The sequence below is a fragment of the Candoia aspera genome, chromosome 2 (assembly GCF_035149785.1).
Source record: "Candoia aspera isolate rCanAsp1 chromosome 2, rCanAsp1.hap2, whole genome shotgun sequence".
NCBI classification, from domain to species: Eukaryota; Metazoa; Chordata; class Lepidosauria; order Squamata; family Boidae; genus Candoia; species Candoia aspera.
Window position 1 is genome coordinate 208580377 of NC_086154.1, and position 21321 is coordinate 208601697.

The window sequence follows — 21321 nt, forward strand, 5'->3', positions numbered from 1 at the left end:
GGGAGCCACTTGGATCTCAGGGGGAACCTCATTGTAGAGGGCAGGCACCATGACAGAGAAGGCACACTTTCAGGGCCCCATAAATGGCATTGCTCAGTTGAAGGAATTGAGAGCATGCCAACCCTGTTGGAGTGAACTGGCAAGGCCAATACCTCGGAAGATAGGCAATCCCTCAAACAACCAGGTCTTATGCCATTTAGGGCTTCATAAGTCATAACCAGTTTACTGAATTGTACCTGGATGCAAACCCACAACACATACCAAGGTATCCCCATCACTGCCCATGCTGCTGCTTTCTGGACCAGTTGAAGCTTCCAGGTGGTCTTCAGTGACAGTCCCATGTAGAGCATGTTGCAGTAATAAAGCCATGAGGTGACTAGGGCATGAGTGACCATCTAAAGGGCACAACTGCTGCACCAGATGAAGCATGCTCTAACTTCTTTAAGGAGAATATGTGATGATACTATAATTCATACTTTCTGAATCAATATACAACTCTGGATATAAAGATTTGAGAATTATGTGCAATTTAGTAAGGAAAACTGTTTGCATATTGAATAAAATGTGCATATGCAAAGAAATATGTTTACAAAAACACACAAGTTTCTGTACTACTTTTTTAATGTTTCAGATGGATTAGGAAATAAACCAACATTAATTTAAAACAGGAGACATGAGAGAAACAAGAAAATAACCAATTCAACCATCCCAATTCTTGCTGTCATTCAAAATATGCATTCATATATGTATGTTACTGAATGACAACTCCCAGCAGCTTTCACAGTTGGAAGCTGAAGCTGCTTAGATGTTGAAGTTCGGCTTTTGGAGGAACACAGGTTACTTTTCCTTGAGCATAGTGGCCAGTATATGCAAAAAGCTTTGCTCTATTATGATGGTATAAATTCACTATATTTAGTGATTCTTGAAAGAAACCTGATTGAAAGGTTCTTGTGCGGAAACTTCAGCCAAAAGCTGTTCTACTAATTTGGCCAAGGCCATGTACTGTTGCTATTTCAGACATTACACAAGCAGTTGGACAGCATAAGGTGACACTTAAAACTTTCTGGTGACCAGTCAAAGAGCACAAACTAATGTGAGAAAATGTCATGACATTCCATAAAAAAGAAACACGGGCTTGAACATTTTGCACAAAACTGTACTGAGACGAAATGAGCCAAAACAGAAAGTAACTTTCTAAAGTGTCTAAGTTCCATTGTTGCTTCATAATTAGTATTTCCAGTATTGGCAGACTGGTATTCCCACTGAACAATAGCTAGTAACATTAATAAATGTGTGAGGCTTCCAGAAATACGGATGGCTGCAAATCAGAGTCTTGCAGTTAATATTAAATTCAGTGGCTCTTCTAGAATGTACAGCATCTTTATTTTTTAACAGTTTGTTTCCTACATTTAAAAATAATATATAAACAATAACAAATACAGCAGGATATCTTTTTTTTTCCACAAATGGAAATCCTGTCCAGAATCACTTGCTAACATTGATTCCTATAAGTTTCTCTGTAAGCCAGTCTGTGGCAAAGCTGTCTTACTTATCCCATCTGCGTCTGATTATTATCAAATTTACAGAAACCATCTCACCATCTATACTAAATACCAGTGTCTTTCAAGTTGCAGTTCTGTGGGAAGTATGTATGGAGATGGTTGCTGCTTGGGCAAGCAGAGTGCCCCAGGATATAATTGGTGGGCTGGTTGCGGTGGTTAAAGAGGATTCCCCCAGGTGTGGTGATGGGTTGGGGAGTTTGGAAAGGGGGGAAATGAAGAAGGGATGAAGATCAGGGTTGTTTATGGACAGAGGGCTAGGGTGGGAGACAGCAGTGGACCATTCTCAGGAGAGGGGCATTGAACACCTGAGACCCCTCACTAATTCTGGCCACCTGTCCTTATCCCAGGAACCAGGTTGCCAGGTTCTTGGGGACCCTAGACTCCTGCTACTACTGCTAAATATCATTATGCCTGTAATAAATCTCTCCGCATCCATGATTTGATTGCAGATGAGAGGGCAGACCTGACTTACATTATCAAGACCTGGGAAGCAAGGTCTAAAATGTTCCCATGTGTGTTTCAAATTTAGCCTCTGCCTCAAGTCACAGTAGGGGAAATTGGTAGGCTCTGGAGGTGACCAGAGATACTGTTTCATAGATAAGAAAGTGTAAGTAAGTAAGAATGTTTATTCGGTCAATGACCAGCAACATAAAATTAATAAAAATAGCAAATAAAATTGAAATAAGTCAAATGAGTACAATTATATATAGACAACTGTAAATTAAAACAATTATAATATAATCTATACATCCCTATTACAATAATGACATATTTATTTACCTAAACATTAGTAGATCCAATATATTAATACTATATTGTAATACTATATTGTAAAATATATTCTCAAAAATTTATTAAAAGATAACTAAACAAAATATTGATAAAAATAGAAAAGTAAGCAAAATCCCTAATCCTTTAACCAGTTTTGCCTTATTATCATTGCGGCAGCACAAAATTTAGCTACTGCATGTGTGAGGGCTGGATTTAAGTCCTGAAGAAGATGGCTCTCATAAAAGCTATCTGGTCTCCCTGGAAATCTTTCTATTAAGGGGTAAATGTATATTGATCTGATATCCCTGTAATATTTACAGTGTAATAAAACATGAGAGATGTTTTCAATCTCCTTATTGCCACATGTACAAATTCTCTCTGCTAAGGGGGTTTTATTATATCTGCCCTGCAGGAGTGCTGATGGAAGGATATTAAATCTAGCTCTAAAAAGTGCTATTCTAATCTTGGGAAAGGTTAGGTCTTTCAGATAACTTGCTGGTTGCCATGTACCCCATCTTATCTGATTTCTACTGTGCAGAGGTATCCTATTAACTTATAACTGGAATTCTATATCTCTTATTCTATCAATCACCAATTGCTTTGCTTGATCGTAGCCTAAAGATTTTAAGAATAATGAGGAAAGCCCATATAAAGCCAGCTTATGCTCTATCACCTGTTTCCAGGAAGAGGAAAAGTTATCAGTCAGGACTAGAGGGGTCAAGCCAACTGGAAAGAATTGAATTTTCAACCAAAAAGTTAACATCATCTTCCAGGCCCTAACCTGAATCTGAGGCATTCCTGTTTCTAGTCTCAACTGGGCATTTGATGTTTCACTAGGTGCAGCTAAAATTGATCGCAGGAATTTTGTTTGTATAGTTTCTTGTGACTCTTTCTTCAAAAAAATTCCTGTCTGTGCCCCATAGAGAATTTGTGTCAATGTTTTGGCCTCAAAAAGTTTGAAGGCTGCAGGGAATAATTGTCCTCTGCCTGGATAAAAAAAGCGTTTGATAGCATTTGAGGACCTAAGGGCTGATTGCACGGCATAATTCAAATGAGCATTCCAGGTATCTTTTGAGTGGAAAATCACTCCAAGGTATTTAAATACATTAACTTGTTCTAAATTATGCCCTTCTACTCTCCAAGAAGGGACGCGGTGGCGCTGCGGGTTAAACCGCTGAGCTGCCGATCGGAAGGTCGGCGGTTCGAAACCGCGCAACGGGGTGAGCTCCCGTTGCTAGTCCCAGCTCCTGCACACCAAGCAGTTCGAAAACATGCAAATGTGAGTAGATTAATTGGTACCGCTTCGGCGGGAAGGTAACGGCGTTCCGTGCAGTCATGCTGGCCACATGACCCGGAAGTGTCTATGACAACGCCGGCTCCAAGGCTTTGAAACGGAGATGAGCACCGCCCCCTAGAGTCGGACTCGACTGGACTTTACGTCAAGGGAAACCTTTACCTTTACTCTCCAAGAATATTGAATAGCTCTTTTAGATAAGAAAGTGTGAAATCTTATTCTTGAAGTTGGGTACCAGGGATAAATGGTGACTGTTCCTGCTGCACCATCACACCTCCTCCATGGTGCCACTCCCCTTCAAGTTACTGGATTTCATTGTGGGGTAGAAATGGAGTTTCCCAGGCCTAGGGTGCTTGGTGTCTCCAACCTCCGCTCCCTGGAAAACAAGGGATCTGAGGAAGTCCAGGAGTTCATGGCCATTGTGGACTTGAAAATATAGTCATAAAGAGCAAAAATGTCTTCTTTTTTAAAAAAATCACACAGACTATGAAGTAAAATCATAGAAATATTTTACAAAATACATCATTCCCACTCATCACATTTTTCAATAGGAAATTCACAGCAACAGTATTCCCACATTTGCTGTTCAAGATGGGTTTCAAAAATGGCGTTACTCTGAAGTCCTTAGTACTAGTTGAATTATACTATTTCTACTTTACTTTAACGCAATGTTCTACAGTCTCCTTAGTATTCCCATGAAAGTAACCAACCTCATTGGTTTGAACATCCACAGAAAGATTGATTTGTGAAATCAAAGAAAGATTCCCATTAATTTCCAGGGCATTTAGTTAAGGCCCACCAGTTGCCAAGCTCCAGCTGTTATTAAGTTTGTGAATACAAAAAACTCAGTAGTAAATTAACAGCTGAACATGATTTGCAAATGTTATCTCTATTCTCAAGCCAAGTCTCGGTGAACTTTTAATATAAATCTACAATGTGAAAAAGAACAAGTTTAATGATAAATCTGCTATTACTATAAATGACTGGTGACATATTTCATACTGATAGGACTTTGCAGAGGGAAAAGTATTTAAACACCACTTATTTCAGACACATGTTCTTATTCGTAATATTGTTTAGAGAACTAAACAGTATTTATCTGATGGTTTAGCGTTGCTTTCATAACAGATTTCTGAACATTATTTATTATAATGATACGGCATACAAGTGAAGATATATGCTAAATCCTCAACAAGCACTCATCAAGCTCTTTGAAATACTTTTTCAAACATGGGAATTGTTGCAGAACACTCCAAAATAGTGAAGTGGAGAAGATTTATCCCAGGCATGCCAGCTCAGTACTCAAAATGGCTGCCATTGTGGCAGAGGTGCACGGAATTAAGATTATATCAAACAGTAAGGAGCTCAGAAGCATGGGGTTTTTTTGTCTGCAAGAATGTGCACTGCTTTATTTAAAATATTTATATACTGCCTTCCACATCATGTATCTCCCAGTGGCATACAGTACTGTATTAGTATGGCTTTTACATGGTTTAAAGTAATATTTGTATATATAAGTAATAAAAATTATTAAGATATATAAACCATAAAAAAACAGTGATCATGTGGAGAAGCTGTACCATCACGGCATGTTAAATCCAAGGCAAGTGAATGTTTTCAGTATGCTGAAAGGAACCCCTCCTGATTAGAAACGTGCGTGAAAATATTACAGTATATCTGTACTGGAAACCGGTGAGAGAACATTATAAAATCTTTTCAATAAAAAGTAATTAAAGAACCTAGTTGCCGCTGCTGTGAAAGCAGCAGCAACGGAACAGATGTTATTAACTTGTTAACCAAAACATTGCATATTTCAGTAATTTAAAAAGTAAGTCCAAAAAGTAATTTATATACTTGTACACTGATTGTCTAAATTAGAAATGCACCTCACACTATACATATCCAGGAACAGGAGCATATTATGGCAAGGTTTTAGCAGCATATTTTGGCCCATTGCTAATGACATTTTTAGCAGATAAGAAGACATTGTAAATGAGGAACAAAGAAAAGTAAGAAAAGACATTATCAGTGAAACAGAATATACATAGTTCTGTAAGCAGGTGAGCTAAAGATCTTTTCAGACATTCACCTTCCCTTGGGCTGGTGGACCTACGTCTAATCCACCATCCCTGCACTTGATTAAGCACTCTTTCCCAGTGCATTAACAATTTTTCTTAGACAGGTATAGCCAACTCTTGAATCATGGGTCCTAAGTTGACTCCCCCAGCAAGAAAGGCTCATATGGAGTTCCCTTCTGAACAGCTGTTTTTACTCTGTTGTTCGTACATTTGCTGACCCTGTTTTGATGCGTCATTCTTTCCCTCTCAGTCAAGATTCAAGTTTAGATAAAATTCAGAATTTTTCTAAGACAAACAGTAAATAAATGTCCTCTTGTCAAATCAACAAAAGCCTAGTTAGCTTCAACATTTACAAGGGAGGGAAAAGAGAGACAAAAATTCATTGCTTCATTATTTAGTTTCTTTGGTAAACATTATTTCAAATTATTGTTACAGAATGATGTCACTGCGGCTGTTCCAGTTCTTGCAGCCTCCCATTTTGAATTCAGTGTAGCCTGAAAATGAAGAGCTATAAAGTTGGCAGGCTGTCCCAGCACATTTGTTCCACACAGTTAGGAAAATCATAAAATGGATTCCAGGCATATGTAGCTAATTTCCACTTCACTCTTAGTTCTGTTTATAGCTGATTTTTTTTTTTTTTTTTTTTTACAAAAGATGGAAGTTTAAAAGATTTTCAGTTTGGGTAGGTTGGGAGTCTAAATCTGTTATCATCAATGGCATTTGGCATTTACTCTTCAAATTTCAAAATCAAAAATTCATATTTAGATTTTAAAACATCATCATAAATAGGAGTGCTAAAAACTCATGCCTTAAAGCCTGAAAAGTTGCTTCATATTTAAATTTAAATTTGTAGAAAATATTAAGTTCCATTTTGATTACTATATTCTTCACTGTCGAATTCTCAGAAGGGAAACAAGAACTATTTAAACTACATTCCAGAATGTAAACTTCTTGTCTTGAAATACAAACTTTTTGTTTTGTCCACCAGTCATGTCAGCCTTTGTTTGCATTCTTCTCATATGTTTCTCTGGCCACAGCTGACCTGTTATTTCTTTGTATTCAAAATTCAAGCTACTGTTTCAGACATCATACAACTTCAGCTTCTTATGCCTTCAGGGTAGCCTTTCCCTTCTGTAGCAGCAGCCAAGCCAATTTCTTTTCATAAGCTGCATTTACAGTTTCTGAAGGCATTTAAACTGTGGTATTTATGTGCTGGCCTAACAGATTTTTGCTGAGTGAACTGTTGTGGGAAAAATGCCTACTTAAGTATGGAACCAAAGCATTTGGAGATAGATGCAACGAAGTATATTTTATTGGCAAGCATAACTACAGTGATCACTGGGCTCCTTGCCAAAGGAATGCAGAGCACCCAAAGCCCACAAGACTACAGGTTATATCCCTTCTGAAATGATACCTAGGAATTACAAAAGCAGTGTAAATTATAATATGACCTTTACCGAAGGAATCAGGAATCTGATAGTGGACCTTACCATGGGCTGACCAGGCACCACTGCACTCTCTTTCTTCCAAGGAGGTTCCAAGCCCCTCTGCTTTCTCCTGATTCTAGTGCCTTCTAATATAAATAATCTCCTCTACTGTCCCCATCTATGGACTTCCTTCACACCCAGGGAAATACAACAACCTGGTTTTTGTTATCTTCTCCTTCCTCTCCAGGGTCATCAGGCAGTTTGGGCTGTGCACACTTTGAAAACGATTTGAAAGGGATTTGGAAAATGTGGGAATCTGAGCCCAGAACTTTTTTAAAGCATCATCATCGTCATCGTCATCTTTTTAAAGCTTCTGATTAAGCCCCAAAATTAGAACACAGCTGTTTTAATGAATTGGCATTAAAAAGATGCTGTATTTTACTATACCATGTATATGTTAGTTCCTCTCCATCTATGTACCCATGATGATGCCACCTGAAGGACTCCTTCTCTAATAAGACTTTTCAACTTTAAAAAGCTAACTTTAAAAAAAAAAAAAAAAACTGTAAAATTTAGAATGGGCACCCTAAAGCAAATACGCTACAAGTTTTCAGTGGGATCCCAGCAGATGACATTGTGGGGGGATAAGCCACCTTCTTCTGTCTGCCATTGGCCAGTAGATGTCTCACAATTAATCCTTGACATCCCAAGTTAAAAATGCAGGTAGCAAACTGAAAAAAGGCCTTAGTGAAGAAATTTCGTGTAAGAAATTATTCTCCCCCCCTGCAAAAATAACCCTGCATATATTATGTAATACTGTTTTGTACAAGACCTTTTAATATAAATAATTATCTTTGAAATCATTAAAACCTCCTGCTTAGTTCTTATTCTAATAGAATATTATTGACATAGCTGCTGATCGCTTTTGGTAATAAGCCACTGTAATTGCAAAAAAATGTTTGGACATTTTGCATATCATCTAGAGAATTTTTTTTTCTTTACAGTACAGAGCGTGGGGATTCTTTATCATTTCTCAATGTCAGTCTCAACATTTTCGCTTACATTTGCAGAACTCAGGATAGATTGCATTTAAGTGAGTTCTCCACACTGATTCCAAAAAAGTGACCAGGGGATTCTTTCACTTTAAGCTACATTATCCAAACACTCTTTCCCCCCTTTCATTGCACAAAGAGTGCCTCTGAAGACAAACAGCTGGAAACCATGCAGTGTGTATATATTATACTTCATACATTATTACTATCAGCTCTGTTAGCACACGGCATACTTTAACGAAATCCTCCTTCAGCTGACACTTGTTAGAGTCTGGGATTCAGCATGATCAATGTTCTACTACCAAGATCTGGGGACTGAATGCTGAAATGTGTGTTTGGAAGCAAAATATTGATTACAATAGTCGAAGGTACTAATGCATGTGCTCCACTTTAGGAAGAAGAAAACAAGTTGATAATGTGACATGACTACAACTATAATCCCAGCATTTGAAAATAATCATTGTTAAAAATAACTGCTTTAGTCTTCATCAACAATGGAGTAAGTATGAAATGTAATTAAGTGTGAGACTCACAGAATACATGGAAACTGCTGCAAGTATCATGGAAATACCCTTATGAGGTAGTTAATGATGGATGATAGGAAAATAGTTTAACAAAGGAATGAAAATTAAGATAACAATTTTTTTTAAGCTGCAGGTCAAATGGATGACTTACAGTATTTAATGATTATTGTGTTGCCTTATGAGCTTCATGATGTCTCCTAGACATAATATCTGAGCGATCTGCCTGTGGATAACTCCATCTGACATATCTCGGGAAACTGTGTCTTTTTTTTTTTCCACACAACCTACTCTCACATGTGAAAAGGACAGAAAACAAGCCAAATTCCCCAGAAGATACCTAGACATGATCTAAACCTGGCTCATTGTTTAAAAAAACAAAGTGAGAGGGAGATGGAATTGGATGATTTTAGTAGAGTTTTTATAACTGCCTTTTCTCCACAATGAAGCATACCCCACCCATGGCTGCCACTGACATTGTAAATTTCACTAAGTTCACAATGGGCCCTGTGTCATTGTTTTTGTTGCAACCTACATGTTAAGCTTGCTTTGGTTTGTTTTCCCATTATGAATTATATTCTATCCTCTTCTCCTTCTAAATTCTTAGCCTTTTTATACATTTCTTTCCTAAATTCCACTACTGTTTAAAGCTTGTAAACTCAGAGAACTGGTTCAGAGTGCATTCTGCTGTTTTCCTTCTGATTCTTGCTCTGACCAGAGGTTCTTTTCTCCATAGACCAGCTATATTCCTGGCTAGGAAATAACATAGATAATTTTATAACTCCAGGTTATATTACTGCAATGTGTTCTAAACATATCTGTCTTTGAAAATATTAATGGAATATCTGGAAAAGTCAACTACATCAGAATGCTAAATTCATGAAACAGATTAGCCAGATGCTATTTATTCTTAAGGAGTTTCACTAGTTACTTGTTCTTTTCACCATCCGTTGAAAGCAAAGCTACTGTATCAACATAAAAACCTAATTATCCATGTTTAGAAAACTGGAGTGTCTCCTAGTGTATTATATGCATTCAGTTGAAGGGATTATTTCTTTTTTTCCCACACAAGACTTCAAATCTTTTTGTAATGGCATCCTGACTCTTTAATGGCCCCAGTATGTCTTGCCACTTCTTTTTTGACATTCGGGAAGATGCTTAAGGATGTTCTATTTAATTGAGTTTTGAGGGAGAACAAATGGGATTGATGCTGAATTATACCTTGATCCTGATTTTAAATTTTAAATGTCTGATACCATTTTTATGATTATTTATTTTATGATTTTTTTATTTAGATTCCTACATTTGAGCTAAATAATAAGCAGAAGAAAACAAATACTGCAAATGTCATGACTGATACATTTCAAATATTACAAATGCCACATAATGCATAACATATGTTTTTTTAAAATTCTGGAAAATATAATACCAGGCAGAATAATTTGAAATTTGAACAGTTTTCTTGAAAATCCTCTTGTTTCTCTCTGTCTTGAAAAGAAAAGACTTCAGCAGCACTCCCTGGAATTCCCATGTGATTATGTAATGTTGTACAACAGTTCCAGAGAAAAAGTGCTATTGAAGAAAAAAATCCCAGTAAAGAATCCTGTACTGCTGTGAAAGTACAGAATGCTTTCTAAAAGTAAATTAACAAATGAAAAAACGAAAAACCCATAGCAATTCTGTGTTGTTGTTGTTATTGTTCAGTTGATAGACAAAGGTTCACCAGCATTACTTTGTAGACAGCAGGACTTTTGTGACATAGAGATACTTAACAGACATCAGACTTTAGCAGTATAATGGGCGAAACTGCCTGGAACAATGACTATCCTATTCGGCAAAACTTTAAGAAGGGAAATACTGCCAGTTATTGTATCAACACAATGATATAAACTATGCTGGCATGAAATTGCCCATGATCTTGTACTGAGGTTGCACATCAGTGTGGCAAAGGTGTGTGTGTTTATTCGTTTAGTCGCTTCCGACTCTTCATGACTTCATGGACCAGCCCACGCCAGAGCTTCCTGTCGGTCGTCAACACCCCCAGCTCCCCCAGAGACATGTCCATCACCTCTAGAATATCATCCATCCACCTTGCCTTGGTCGGCCCCTCTTCCTTTTGCCCTCCACTCTCCCTAGCATTAGCATCTTCTCCAGGGTGTCCTGTCTTCTCATTATGTGGCCAAAGTATTTCAGTTTGGCCTTTAATATCATTCCCTCAAGTGAGCAGTCTGGCCTTATTTCCTGGAGTATGGACTGGTTTGATCTTCTTGCAGTCCAAGGCACTCTCAGAATTTTCCTCCAACACCACAGTTCAAAAGCATCGATCTTCCTTCTCTCAGCCTTCCTTATGGTCCAGCTCTCGCAGCCATATGTTACTACGGGGAACACCATTGCTTTAACAACCAGTCCATTGTTCCATGGTCTGTTCTTACTGTTGCTACTTGGTCATTATACAGATTCTTCAGGAGGCAGACAAGATGACTTGGTATCCCCATACCACTAAGAACTTGCCACAATTTGTTATGGTCCACATAGTCAAAGGCTTTAGAATAGTCAATAAAACAGAAATAGATGTTTTTATGAAACTCCCTGGCTTTTTCCATTATCCAGCGGATATTGGCAATTTGGTCCCTAGTTCCTCTGCCTTTTCTAAACCCAGCTTGTACATCTGGCAATTCTCGCTCCATGAATTGCTGAAGTCTACCTTGCAGGATCTTGAGCATTACCTTACTGGCATGTGAAATGAGTGCCACTGTTCGATAGTTTGAACATTCTTTAGTGTTCCCCTTTTTTGATATGGGGATATAAGTTGATTTTTTCCAATCTGATGGCCATTCTTGTGTTTTCCAAATTTGCTGGCATATAGCATGCATTACCTTGACAGCATTAGTCAACTGTCTCTTAGGTTGTTGGAAGAGTGTGTTTGTTATGCAGAGTGAGTTGTCTTGGCAAAATTCTATCAGCCTATGTCCTGCTGACATAGGGTGTATATTTGGATACACCTATGGGGCGTATATTTGGATCACTGTGATGTTAGATGGCTTGCCCTGAATTCGAATTGAGATCATTCTATCATTTTTTGGATTGTATCCAAGCACTGCTTTAGCCACTTGACTATTAATTATGAAGGCTACTCCATTTCTTCTGTGGTCCTCTTGTCCACAGTAGTAGATCTGGTGGTCATTTGATGTGAAGTGGCCCATTCCAGTCCATTTCAGTTCACTGATGCCCAAAATGTCTATCTTTAATCTGGACATCTCACCAATAACCACATCCAATTTGCCCTGGCTCATAGATCTTACATTCCAGGTTCCAATGGTGTGTTGATCCTTAGAACATCGGATTCGCCATTCATCACCAGCACCATCGGCCGCTAGCCGTCCTTTCGGCTTTGAGCTAGCTGCGTCATCACGTCTGGGGCTAGTTGAACTCATCCTCTGTTCCTCCCCAGTAGCATTTTGACCATCTTCTGACCTGGGGGTCTCATCTTCCGATGGTATACCGACATATCTCTGGTTGTACTGATCCATTTAGTTTTCACGGCAAGAATACTGGGGTGGGTTGCGATTACCTTCCCCAGGGATCGTATTTAGTCTGACCTCTCTGTCATGATCTTCCTATCTTGGGTGGCCCTTCATGGTTTAGCTCATGGCATCACTGAGGTTCTCAAGCTCCAGCACCACGACAAGGTAACGATCTTTTGCTGAAGGGCAAATGTTTAGGATCAGCTATCTAGTACCTATTTAACCACTGGCCTTTGTTGATTCTGTCAACATTTTAGAACCAATGAAATATAATTTGTACATTCATGTCAATACAAAAGTAAATAATTGATGACCTGTTGTCATTTCACACATTTGCAGATTATACAGATGGTGTATCAATTGAACGTCTATCACCATGCATGGGTCTTACCAGGTAGGGAAGCATTCTTAATTCAACATTTTTAGCTTCTCTCCATGAGGTCAAGAAGTGCTGACATAATATCCCCAAAGTGCCCTGGAAAATAAAAACGGTGATGACAAGAGAATGGAAACAACTGGTAAGACAGAAAGATAAAAGAATGAGAGGCTGCTTTGTCAAAGTCACCTCCAAGATTTGGACATCTAATTAACACAAAATCATTCTCATCCAAAACCTTTGAAATTTTCTGTTTCTGAAAAGAAAATATACAGCGTTTTTTTGTTTTGTTTTCTGTTTTATAATCCTTTAAATTGAAAACATGTGCAAGAAGTTTATGCAATATCATGTGGAAATCATTATGTGCTTCTTTAGTTTTCAATTTGTGAAGCAAGTTCTGCACTACTTACATAAAATGTAAGGAAGAGATTTTGAAGAACAGAACCTCCTCATAAAATAAAATAAGCTCTATGCTTCTCAATATGCTGTGGTAAAAAGTGTGGCTGTGATTGAATATGAGCCAGTACAGTAGAACTCCAAACCTGAAGCTTCAGTCCTATTAATACTGTGAATATTCCAAAAAGTCCTTCTAGATCATGGATCAAATGTCTTCAGTTTTGTTCTGATCTACAGTACTTTATTTTTTACTAGAACCTTTGGATACATGAACCAGAGTCTGGAGGAAAAGGGATACACTGCTGATCTGTCTAAGCATTCAAAAGAGATGGGTAAGTGTGCCATGTACACTTGCTGATTACTTTATCTGCTGAATCCCATATGTTTAGCCAAAACGATTCTTAAATGCAAATATCACGATCCATCTGGGACACTGCTTGATGAGGGTTCTGGATCTGTTCTTGGATTCAAGCAAACACCTTTCCTTCAGGTGTCCAGTAACTTTACCATAGTGGTTGAGAAGAATAGAAGGCAGGATCACATGCATGCCTATATTCTGTACCCAGTTTGAAATACTCCACACATTCAATTAAGTATTTGAACAGAATTTTAGAATTAAAAAACTCTGAGCACAATTATTTCCTTTGATCACCAGAAGTTCTAAACTGAGCTGATGTGGCAAAAGTAACTTAAGGTAAAGGTAAAGGTTTCCCTTGACGTAAAGTCCAGTCGTGTCCGACTCTAGGGGGCGGTGCTCATCTCCGTTTCAAAGCCTTGGAGCCGGCGTTGTCATAGACACTTCCGGGTCATGTGGCCAGTATGACTCACGGAACGCCGTTACCTTCCCGCCGAAGCGGTACCAATTAATCTACTCACATTTGCATGTTTTCGAACTGCTTGGTGTGCAGAAGCTGGGACGAGCAACGGGAGCTCACCCCGCCGCGCGGTTTCGAACCGCCGACCTTCCGATCGACAGCTCAGCGGTTTAACCCGCAGCGCCACCGCGTCCCTAAAAAAAAGTAACTTACCAGCCACTTTATTGGTAGGTTACAGTGAATTACTGGTTTCTTGCATCCCAGCAAAGCACAAGAACCAAAAGATAGACCTCACATAGATTGTTGACCAAAGACAGTTTTGAGCATCCCTGTACACGAGCAAAAAATCCCAAACAGAGAAAGTATTGCTTTACAACTGATAAGGAAACAAGATAAACACAAAAGGAGGCACGGGCATCCTTCAACGTGTGAAAATGTTTCAGACACATTTTGGAATGTTCAGGAAACACAGAAGCTTTGATATATAGTTTATCCAAGGTTCTACTTATTATTCTAACAAGCTAATCTAAATTTTACAGCTGGAAGAATTAAGGAGGTATGGCACTCATACAGTTGAGTTTTGACTCCTCTCAAGGCTTGAACTCGTAACTGTACTGCCATATTCTGGACCAGATGCAGCTTCCAAGTGGTCTTCAAAGGCAGCCGCATGTAGAATGCATTGCAACAGTCCAATCGTAAGGTGGCCAAAGCATGAGTAATTGTCCGAAGGGCCTCCCAATGTATGAATTGGTGCAACTGGCACACAAGATAATTTGAGCAAAGGCCTTCTTGGCCACAGTTCTCACCTGTTGCTTGAACAAGAGCGGTGAGTCCAAGAATACCTCCAAATTGTGCACTACTCCAAGGGCAAGGGAGAAGAGTGCAATCCCATTTTATTTATTTGTTTGTTTGTTTGTTTATCAAATTTGTCACCACCCATCTCCCCCCACCAGAGGGACTCTGGGCAGTTTACAACAAAGGTAGTCAAAACAGTAAATATAGAATTGTTGTTTATTCGTTCAGTCGCTTCCGATTCTTCGTGACTTCATGGACCAGCCCACGCCAGAACTTCCTGTTGGTCGTCAACAGCCCCAGCTCCCCCAGGGACGAGTCCGTCACCTCTAGAATATTATCCATCCACCTCGCCCTTGGTCGGCCCCTCTTCCTTTTGCCCTCCACTCTCCCTAGCATCAGCATCTTCTCCAGGGTGTCCTGTCTTCTCATTATGTGGCCAAAGTATTTCAGTTTGGCCTTTAATATCATTCCCAGAAGTGAGCAGTCTGGCTTAATTTCCTGGAGTATGGACTGGTTTGATCTTCTTGCAGTCCAAGGCACTCTCAGAATTTTCCTCCAACACCACAGTTCAAAAGCATCGATCTTCCTTCTCTCAGCCTTCCTTATGGTCCAGCTCTCGCAGCCATGTTACTACGGGGAACACCATTGCTTTAACTATGCAGACCTTTGTTGTCAGTGTGATGTCTCTGCTCTTAACTATTTTATCGAGATTGGTCATTGCTCTTCTCCCAAGGATTATGCGTCTTCTGATTTCCTGACTGCAGTCAGCATCTGCAGTAATCTTCGCACCTAGGAATACAAAGTCTTTCACTGCTTCTACATTTTCTCCCTCTATTTGCCAGTTATCAATCAAGCTGGTTGCCATAATCTTGGTTTTTTTGAGGTTGAGCTGCAAGCCAGCTTTTGCACTTTATTCTTTCACCTTCATTATAAGGCTCCTCAGTTCCTCTTCACTTTCAGCCATCAAAGTGGTATCATCTGCATATCTGAGATTGTTAATGTTTCTTCCAGCGATTTTAATATAGAATACAAATACAATATATAAAAATATAAATACCATTAATAAATAGATATAAAAATAAGAATAACAGTAAAATCCAAGCGGCAAGATCTAATTCAGTCCATATGTGTGAAGAGTGCTCTAAGGTGCCAGCCATCCCCATGCAGAGCTACTCCCTTCTCCACCCCAAGGAAGATGGCAGAGCCAAGTCTTCAGGTTCCTCCGGAAGGCCAGGAGCAATGGGGCTAACCTCACCTCCGGGGGCAGCGTGCTCCACAGGGTGGGAGCTACTGCAGAGAAGGCCGCTTCCTGGACACTGCCAAACAAAATTCTCTTGTAGACAGAGTCCGCAACATGCCCTGTCTGCATGATCGGGTGGGACGGGTTGATGTAATGGGGAAGAGGCGGTCCCTCAGGTAGCCTGGCCCCATGCTATACTATACCAGACTTGGAGAATCCAAAAATCCACAGCCATACATTCTTGTCAGGGTTGAGCCTAAGCATGTTCTCCGCCCAGAAACTAGGACAGGGTATTGACAGCATCACCTGGTGAGTCTGGGGCCAAGATATGTAGCTGAGTATCATCAGTATACTAATGACAGTATACTAATGACAGTATACTAATGGATCACCTCACCCAGCGGCCTCATGTAGATGTTAAACAGAAAGGGTGAGACCATTTATCCCTGTGGCCTCCCACATAGGAGGGAGCTTGTGGCTTGTCGTCTCCCACATCAACACCTATTGCTACTATTGTTAAACAACTGAATTGAAAAATCTTCCTCTCCTCTGATTTGCCTTCTTCAGAGGAAGGCATGGGGTGGGTAGCCCAAAAAAGTCCACTGCTTGCAAATTCCAAAACAACAAAAATGTGGCAATGTTCTATGGTGAAAAGGTAGACAAAAGTAATAGCAGTGGATAGCAAGTCAGGGAAATGGATGAATGTGTAAGTAGACTGGCAGATTGATGGACAATAGCATCAGTGGCTAAATGGCTGGCTGGCTGGCTGGGAAAATGATACAAATGTTATTACTCTGAATGGCAAGTGGATTGCGAGTGCCATTGTACAGTTATGGGTCTGTGTGCCTTTTTCTAGATGAAAGAGGCAAAGCAGTAATGTAGAATGTGATCATAACTTGCACGGATAGAAGGTATTTTGATATAACACTCCTATTAATATTTGCCATGTACTGTCTGAGACTTAATAAGACAGTCAGATGAGAGGTAACAATTAGCAAAAAAAGGTCAGAACAACTCAATACAATTTTGATTCAGTATTTTTCAAAACAGACTATGTGTTACACCACACATTTATGAAGAACAAATTGAAGGAACAGGATATCAGCCTGACCTAAACAGAAACACAGTCAAATTGTTTACATCCTGGAGTACTGCAAGAATTTACTGATAGTCGAGCTGACTCTTCATTCCTTACTGTCATGCTCTCCCATTATGGGCAGGAACTAGGCATTCCCCAGAGACTTAAGCAAACACAGTTAGTAACTAAATCATTATTGTAATTTAGAAATTAAAGTCGATACAACCAGTTGACAGTCTCTAGGAAAGATAGTACAGAATATTTATCCAGTCCTGCTTCAAATCCTTCACACTCTTTTTTCATACCTCCCCTATGTGATGACTCTTTGGACTTCCCTTTCTCAGATTCCCTGGAACCACTCACAGAAGGCATGTATGGTTACATTCTCTGCATACTGATTTGAAAACTTCCCTGTGAATCTGTTTGGAGAACAGGTGAAATCAGATGACTCAAGTACAGCAAATGTCAAAGTAGAATCAAGGGAATTATAACTGATCATCATGATATCACTAACTAGTTTTTAAACCTGAGTGTGCATCAATAAATCCTCATTAAATCTCAATGAGATATCAAGTGGGCACAAGGTTTGTTCCAGGGATCATTACTGATCAGCATTGTCATTAATGGCTTGGATAAAGGGGTGAAGAAAATGCTCATCATGAAATTTGCAGATGATACAAAAGTAGATTAAAATGATTTTGAAATGAGCTGAAAATAACAAAATGAAATTCAGTAAGACAAATGCAGTGTTCTTTGTTCAGGAAAGAAAATCAAATGCAAGGTTGTAAGATGGGCATTAGTTAGCTTGGTAATGAGGCTCAAAAGGATCTTGGAATTATAGGTGATCAGAAGCTGAATTATGAGTCATTACTGTAACATGGCTACCAAAAAGCAAAATACAGTGCTAGGTGCATCAATAAACATATACTGTACTTTTCTAACCACAGAGAGTAGTAATTCCATTCTTCATTAAATAGGATCAGACCCCACCTTGAATACTATGTCCAGTTCTAGGCAGTATTCAGATTAATTAAAAGAGTTGCAAAAAAGGACAATGAGGCTTATCAGGGAGTGGAAAGTAAATCCTATGAAGAGGGAGTGAGGGAATTGGGCACATTCAGCCTTGAAAAAAAGCAACTGAGAGGATGGATATAGTATAACTTCAAGTATTTGAAGGTGCACCACACAGAAGAATCTTAAGTTATATGGAGACATCTACAGTTTGCATGTTTAAGAAAAATGTCATAAATGTAAGCATGGTTTGACGATGAAACCAATTGCCAAGAAAATTAGTGAATCAATTCTGTTATTCTATATTCTAAGAACAAATAAAACATGAACACAATGTTTTCTTCCACAATGGAAAAAAATGTGGCTGGTTGAAAGTTTTCAGTTTCCAATAATGCTTGTATTTCATAGCAAGTCTTAGACTGGTTTGCAATCACAAAAATTTGTGCACAGGCAGGGCTTAAAATGTACAGAATCCAGATGTTCAAATATACAAGAATGTCCTACTGATAAAGGAATGAGCCATAGAATTTCATGTTTAGGTTGGAGCTCTGAATTGTGTTCATTCTTATATGCCAGCTAAGAGAGAGAATGGAGAACAATACACAATTTATATGCAACTAAAGAACATGATGTGATAGATTACGTCACTGTTACCACGAGAACCTTCACATGTGCTTGATGGTCTCTAGGCACTCATCAGTCCGAATTCAAGCATGGCACTATAGGTAACCAGAAGCTATTTGGCTTGCCCTTCATTACATATCAAAAGGCCAAATAACATTTAGTCATCCAAACAGATGATGATGAATTCCATCCAGGAAGTGAAGAAAGAAAAAACAACGAACTAGTATAGAGATGCAAAAGAGGCTTTTGTCAGATACAGAGTAAGACAAAACCTCTGTTCAATTGGTGTAAAAGAATAATAGCAGAAATTGTTTTCAGAAATTGAAATAACAAACAAGGGTACCAACAGAAGTTATAGTCCATGCCCAGAACTTTAATTTAAACAAAAGAGGATTGTCATGTCAATGCCAAAGTACAAGAGAAAGGGAAGGGGAAGGGTGAGCATAAAGAATCAATATCTTGGCTTGTGAAGCAGTGAAAACCAGTCCCATTGCTGCAGTTTATATCAAAAAGTGCCTTTTAACAGCCACTGCAGTAGTAAATTGTAATGTAATGTAATGTAATAAGATATAATAATAAAGTGTGTGTCTGTGTATGATATACCTCTGTGTTGTGGAAGATTTCCTCCCTTATTTTCCTACATTTGGTACTTCTCTTTTTTTTATCATACCATAAGGAGCAATCTGATAGCAATTAGAAATTCTCCATACTACTCAGGAAGAAAGATTCAGCAAAGAAAGGAAGGAGAATTTGATCATCTAGCGAAGGACAACTAATCGAAATGGACCACTTCTGCTGTGAATCTGGCATCCTTTGGTTTCTTAAACCTGAAAGAATGTTACTTTTAAAGTAAAAGTTTATAATGCTAGGATTTCCAATCTGTGAATTTGTCTTCAAAATGGTTATTTTTTATTACAGTTATAAACTTAATTAAACTATAGTGATACCTGCAGGTCCCAACTAAACATCATCTGGGGGATGGGAGAACAATCAGGAAAAGAAGGTACTCTCTGCACATGATTAAATTCACTTGGGAATTGGCAGCACTATCGTCAATAGGATCTACTGTATATTTTGATTGAATCAGCATTCAATGTTTCTGGTACATATGGCTGTTATTTGAATTAATAAATAATGCTTTCTTTGGATGCATGTATATATGAGGACATTGCTGCAATAAATGCTACATTGCTGCATATGTCCATTCTCTATGGGTGCTAATATATAATCAGAATAAATTCATATCAGGTGTCAAGAAACACACTTTCCAAATATATTTTAAGTTTTGTTAAATAAATAATGACCACACAAATTAACTGTTTATAATAATACGTTCTTTGAATGTAACTTTTATTTTCAACAGAATCGAATGCAAATTAGTGGTTTAGACTTAACATTTGTGAGTTTGTATAACCTTTGTGGTAGTTTTGTAGTTTTGGTAACGTGAGCACCCATAAAAAATTAACAAAATCCAAACCACGAAGCCATTACTGGCCAAACTCTCTATTGTTTGACATATAAGAAAACCAACTAACCTTAAAAGAGCTTTCAAATGACAAACATTTAAGAGTGGAACTGATTGTTTGGATGACATTTCATTCTAAAAATGTAACTCTCTTTTATATACATACATACATACGTATGTACATGATCATTCTTTTAAAAAATGAAAACAGCTACTTTACATAAGCACATGTCACTGAACATGTATTAATCTAACATGTTCCTATGAGGCAAATGTTAACTCCTATTTTATTTTATTTTTATTCCTTCCTTCCTTCCCCTTATGTTTCAATTAAGTCCAAAAAACAGAATGTTTGAAAGTTATACGGTGGCAACAAGTAAAATATTTAACCATTCTTGGTGATGAATGTAATCAGTGAAATTAATTTTTTGATTTATCAAAGTTTAAGCTTTTTTTGCTGCTGGCTACAGTGAAGGAATTTGAATTTGTTTCTAAGAAATATTGATATTTATGTGAAACCATGCCCAAGAAGATATCTTGGGGTGCTTTCTAGTTTAACAACTGTAAATAATGTAGTGTTGCCTGTAAATTTTGCAGCCTCACTCTACGTCCAAGCAAGTTATAGACAATTAAAAAGCATGTGACTCAAGCCACTACAGATATTTGTGGGATCTTACTATTTATATCCTTACAAGAAAAAAAATGCTGGTTTATTTCTTATCTTTTCTTTCTGTTCCTTAATCAGTTACTGATATATAAAAGTACCTCTCCCTTCATTCTGTCTGCTAATTTTGTTCAAGAAATATTGAGGAACTTTAACCAAAGCTTTTTGAAAATCTAAGAATATCTATCTGATGACCTCTACTTTCATACTTACTGACACAGATCCTATAAGGTCTAAAAAATTAGTGGCATTATCCTTGCAGAATCTTTGCTAAGATGTATTATTTTATATTCTTTTTTATAGAAATTATATGAAAAATTACAAATATAACAATAAAAACTAATACTAATAAAAAAATAAATAGAAAGAAAAAATAGAAGGTGCAGGAAAAAATAGAAAGAAAAATAGAACAGAAAGAAAAATACGAATATAGTAAAGAAAAAAATATAGAAATGACTTCCCCATTATTACACAAGTATAAACCATTTTAGTAACTTCTCTTAAAATACAACAAATAATCTCTTCTTCCCATATCCCCTCTTATCTATAAACAAATTCTTAAAACCTGTCATTTCAGTCCTGATGTCAGCAAAAGTCCATTAAGGGTTACCAGAGATAACAACATATC

At 38.1% G+C, this 21321-nt stretch overlaps 1 long non-coding RNA gene across 1 annotated transcript in view; it reads right to left on the reverse strand.

The window, feature by feature from the left end:
• Window positions 1–13661, reverse strand: part of LOC134491480 (uncharacterized) — a 38930-nt gene extending 25269 nt beyond the window's left edge. Inside the window, exon 1 of the long non-coding RNA XR_010067334.1 lies at window positions 12621–13661. This is a non-coding gene — a long non-coding RNA (uncharacterized LOC134491480). The remainder of the gene's footprint in view (window positions 1–12620) is intronic.
• Window positions 13662–21321: the final 7660 nt, after the last annotated feature.